This window comes from Styela clava, chromosome 5 (assembly GCF_964204865.1).
Source record: "Styela clava chromosome 5, kaStyClav1.hap1.2, whole genome shotgun sequence".
NCBI classification, from domain to species: Eukaryota; Metazoa; Chordata; class Ascidiacea; order Stolidobranchia; family Styelidae; genus Styela; species Styela clava.
In genome coordinates, this window is record NC_135254.1 from 22,312,113 (window position 1) to 22,317,112 (window position 5,000).

General features: G+C 55.9%; 2 non-coding genes and 1 pseudogene across 2 annotated transcripts; all 3 read left to right on the forward strand.

The window, feature by feature from the left end:
• The first annotated feature begins 2,038 nt into the window (after positions 1-2,038).
• Positions 2,039-3,839, forward strand: LOC144423684 (small subunit ribosomal RNA). Its single transcript, XR_013476148.1, has one exon. It is a non-coding gene; the product is annotated as a small subunit ribosomal RNA (ribosomal RNA).
• Positions 3,840-4,137: 298 nt separating this feature from the next.
• On the forward strand, positions 4,138-4,291 carry LOC144423074 (5.8S ribosomal RNA). Its single transcript, XR_013475571.1, has one exon. It is a non-coding gene; the product is annotated as a 5.8S ribosomal RNA (ribosomal RNA).
• A 288-nt stretch (positions 4,292-4,579) lies between these two features.
• Positions 4,580-5,000, forward strand: part of LOC144423787 (large subunit ribosomal RNA) — a 3,694-nt pseudogene continuing 3,273 nt past the window's right edge.

A 5,000-nucleotide genomic window follows, 5' to 3' on the forward strand; every position in this document is an offset into this window, starting at 1 on the left:
AGTAATTTCGAATGAGCCAAGAAAAAAACGGTGCGGGGCCGGTCGGAGCGCACCCTTTTCTCGGTGGCTGGCGGGCGAGAGAGTGCTGCGTCGCCGGCATCGGCGTCGAAAGAAGCCGAGCCAAAAAAAGTTAAAGTACAAACGTGCAAGCATACTAACCTAACCCTAGGTAAGGCATGTCAGAGCGAAAGACAGTAATTTCGAATGAGCCAAGAAAGAGCGGTGCGGGGCCGGTCGGAGCGCACCCTTTTCTCGGTGGCTGGCGGGCGAGAGAGTGCTGCGTCGCCGGCATCGGCGTCGAAAGAAGCCGAGCCAAAAAAAGTTAAAGTACAAACGTGCAAGCATACTAACCTAGCCCTAGGTAAGGCATGTCAGAGCGAAAGACAGTAAACTCGAATGAGCCAAGAAAGAGCGGTGCGGGGCCGGTCGGAGCGCACCCTTTTCTCGGTGGCTGGCGGGCGAAAGAGTGCTGCGTCGCCGGCATCGGCGTCGAAAGAAGCCGAGCCGAAAAAAGTTAAAGTACAAACGTGCAAGCATACTAACCTAGCCCTAGGTAAGGCATGTCAGAGCGAAAGACAGTAATTTCGAATGAGCCAAGAAAGAGCGGTGCGGGGCCGGTCGGAGCGCACCCTTTTCTCGGTGGCTGGCGGGCGAGAGAGTGCTGCGTCGCCGGCATCGGCGTCGAAAGAAGCCGAGCCGAAAAAAGTTAAAGTACAAACGTGCAAGCATACTAACCTAACCCTAGGTAAGGCATGTCAGAGCGAAAGACAGTAAACTCGAATGAGCCAAGAAAGAGCGGTGCGGGGCCGGTCGGAGCGCACCCTTTTCTCGGTGGCTGGCGGGCGAGAGAGTGCTGCGTCGCCGGCATCGGCGTCGAAAGAAGCCGAGCCGAAAAAAGTTAAAGTACAAACGTGCAAGCATACTAACCTAACCCTAGGTAAGGCATGTCAGAGCGAAAGACAGTAATTTCGAATGAGCCAAGAAAGAGCGGTGCGGGGCCGGTCGGAGCGCACCCTTTTCTCGGTGGCTGGCGGGCGAGAGAGTGCTGCGTCGCCGGCATCGGCGTCGAAAGAAGCCGAGCCGAAAAAAGTTAAAGTACAAACGTGCAAGCATACTAACCTAACCCTAGGTAAGGCATGTCAGAGCGAAAGACAGTAATTTCGAATGAGCCAAGAAAGAGCGGTGCGGGGCCGGTCGGAGCGCACCCTTTTCTCGGTGGCTGGCGGGCGAGAGAGTGCTGCGTCGCCGGCATCGGCGTCGAAAGAAGCCGAGCCGAAAAAAGTTAAAGTACAAACGTGCAAGCATACTAACCTAACCCTAGGTAAGGCATGTCAGAGCGAAAGACAGTAAACTCGAATGAGCCATGAAAGAGCGGTGCGGGGCCGGTCGGAGCGCACCCTTTTCTCGGTGGCTGGCGGGCGAGAGAGTGCTGCGTCGCCGGCATCGGCGTCGAAAGAAGCCGAGCCGAAAAAAGTTAAAGTACAAACGTGCAAGCATACTAACCTAACCCTAGGTAAGGCATGTCAGAGCGAAAGACAGTAATTTCGAATGAGCCAAGAAAGAGCGGTGCGGGGCCGGTCGGAGCGCACCCTTTTCTCGGTGGCTGGCGGGCGAGAGAGTGCTGCGTCGCCGGCATCGGCGTCGAAAGAAGCCGAGCCGAAAAAAGTTAAAGTACAAACGCGATGCTAATGAGCGAGCCGTTGTCTCGACTAATATGTAGGGGGCGTTCGATCGAGCGTCTGGCTTGAGCGCTTGTCGGCCTAGCAGAACGGTCGCATTGTTATGCCCGGGTTTTAGGCACCGCTGCAGGCGGCCGGCAGAGCTCTTGTTTGTGCGAAACTGAATGGATCGAGCCCGAGAGAGGGCGAGCAAAGAAAAAACGCAAATCGCTCCGCCTGGCACTGCCGGCGAGAGCGTGGACGTCGCGGCCAGCGACTGTCGAAGCTGAGTACGGCCGCAGGCGATCGCCTCGGTCTTAAACGAATGCGACGAGCACGCGCCGGGCGGCCCAGCAAGGGCCGAGCGCAGCTGTCGCAGCTATCGGGTTGATCCTGCCAGTAGTGATATGCTTGTCTCAAAGATTAAGCCATGCAGGTGCAAGTACGAGTTCTCGTAAAGCGAAACTGCGAATGGCTCATTAAATCAGTCTTGGTTTATTTGGTCTCGTAAGCGAAGTGGATAACTGTGGTAATTCTAGAGCTAATACATGCATTAAGCGCCGACTTCGGGAGGCGCGCTTTTATCAGATCAAAACCGACCGGGTTCGTCCTGTGACGTTTGATGACTCTGGATAACCACGCGGATCGTACGGTCTCTGCACCGACGACGTATCATTCAAGTGTCTGCCCTATCAACTGTCGAAGGTACGCTACGTGCCTACCTTTGTGATAACGGGTAACGGGGAATCAGGGTTCGATTCCGGAGAGGGAGCCTGAGAAACGGCTACCACATCCAAGGAAGGCAGCAGGCGCGCAAATTACCCATTCCCGACACGGGGAGGTAGTGACGAAAAATAACAATACAGGACTCTAACGAGGCCCTGTAATTGGAATGAGTACATCCTAAAACTCTTAACGAGTATCCATTGGAGGGCAAGTCTGGTGCCAGCAGCCGCGGTAATTCCAGCTCCAACAGTGTATGCTAAAGTTGTTGCGGTTGAAAAGCTCGTAGTTGGATTTTGGGCGAGCGCCGCCGGTCCGTCGCAAGGCGTGTCACTGGTTGCGTTCGCCTCACCTTCGGTTCTCCGTCGGTGCTCTTGACTGAGTGTCGGCGGTGGCCGATAAGTTTACTTTGAAAAAATTAGAGTGTTCAAAGCAGGCTGTTCGCCTGCATAGTGTTGCATGGAATAATGGAATAGGACCTCGGTTCTATTTTGGTGGTTTTCGGAGCACGAGGTAATGATTAAGAGGGACAGACGGGGGCGTCCGTACTCTGCCGTTAGAGGTGAAATTCTTGGATCGGCGGAAGACGAACTACTGCGAAAGCATTCGCCAAGAATGTTTTCTTTAATCAAGAGCGAAAGTCAGAGGTTCGAAGACGATCAGATACCGTCCTAGTTCTGACTATAAACGATGCCAACTAGCGATCGGGAGGCGTTACCATGACGACCTTTCCGGCAGCTTCCGGGAAACCAAAGTCTTTGGGTTCCGGGGGAAGTATGGTTGCAAAGCTGAAACTTAAAGGAATTGACGGAAGGGCACCACCAGGAGTGGAGCCTGCGGCTTAATTTGACTCAACACGGGGAAACTCACCCGGCCCGGACACAGGTAGGATTGACAGATTGAGAGCTCTTTCTTGATTCTGTGGGTGGTGGTGCATGGCCGTTCTTAGTTGGTGGAGCGATTTGTCTGGTTAATTCCGATAACGAACGAGACTCTGGCATGCTAAATAGTTACGCGACCTTCTCGGTCGGCGTCTAACTTCTTAGAGGGACTAGTGGCGTTTAGCCACACGAGATTGAGCAATAACAGGTCTGTGATGCCCTTAGATGTCCGGGGACAGACACTGAGTGAAGCAGCGAGTGTCTAACCTAGGCCGAAAGGTCCGGGTAACCCGTTGAACCTCATTCGTGATTGGGATAGGGACTTGCAATTGTTTCCCTTGAACGAGGAATTCCCAGTAAGCGCAAGTCATCAACTTGCGTTGATTACGTCCCTGCCCTTTGTACACACCGCCCGTCGCTACTACCGATTGAATGGTTTAGTGAGATCCTTGGATCGGCCCCGTCGCGGCTGGCAACGGCCGCGTCGGCGTGTCGAGAAGACGATCAAACTTGATCATTTAGAGGAAGTAAAAGTCGTAACAAGGTTTCCGTAGGTGAACCTGCGGAAGGATCATTACCGAAAGTGGTGGTAGGCCCCGGCCGACCGCGCACTTAATTGTCTTTGGGTGCCGCCGAGAGGGCGGCCGTCAATCGGGGTTCCGCCCCGTGCGACACGCGTAACACGTTGGCCTAGCAAGGCAGCCGAGTGCGATGGTGGCTTCTGGGCACCGCGCTCGATGTGCCGCCGGCCCAGCCCGGCGGTCGCTCGGCGCCGTTTGTTGGTGTTTTTGTGCAGTTGTTGTCGGTGGTGGTTTTGTGGTCGATCCCACAGTGTGACGTCCGCGCGCTTCGGCGCCGGGCGAAACGTCGAGGACGACTCTTAACGGTGGATCACTCGGCTCGCGAGTCGATGAAGGACGCAGCCAAGTGCGAGAAGTAATGTGAATTGCAGAACACATTGAACGTCGACCTTCTGAACGCGAATTGCGGTCTCGGGTCAATCCCGGGACCACGTCTGCCTCAGGGTCGCGTTCGTCCTCACCCGAGGGCCGTCGCCTGGCCTCTGCGAAGACGGCCGGGCGTCGCCCCAAGTTGAAGCGGTCGCCGAGCTTTCTCGGCGCGACCGCGTGTCCCGTACACCGCCGGCCCCTCGACGTGTTCAACTACGTTCGAGGGGCGGGTCCAGGTCGGTCGGTCCGGTCACGAGATCAAAACCGACCGTGGGCCAAGGCGGCGACGGTACGCGCTCGGTCGGCGCCGGCGGCGACGACTTGCGATGCCAGCGGGCCGTGTAAGAAGCGGCCCGCTTGACACATACGACCTGAGTTCAGGCGAGAGCACCCGCTGAATTTAAGCATATTATTAAGCGGAGGAAAAGAAACCAACAGGGATTCCCTGAGTAACGGCGAGTGAACCGGGAAGAGTCCAGCGTCGAATCTGCGCGCTTTTCGAGCGCGCCGAGTTGTGACGTACGGAAGTCCCAGTGCGGCTAACGGCGAGCGCCGGTGTCCTTCTGATCGAGGCCTCGTCCCACGGCGGGTGTTAGGCCCATAGGGGCGCTTGCCTTGGCCGCTTCGGGTCTTCTCGGAGTCGGGTTGTTTGGGAATGCAGCCCAAAGCGGGTGGTAAACTCCACCTAAGACTAAATACGGTCGCGAGACCGATAGCGGACAAGTACCGTGAGGGAAAGTTGAAAAGCACTTGAAGAGAGAGTTCAAGAGTACGTGAAACCGTTGAGA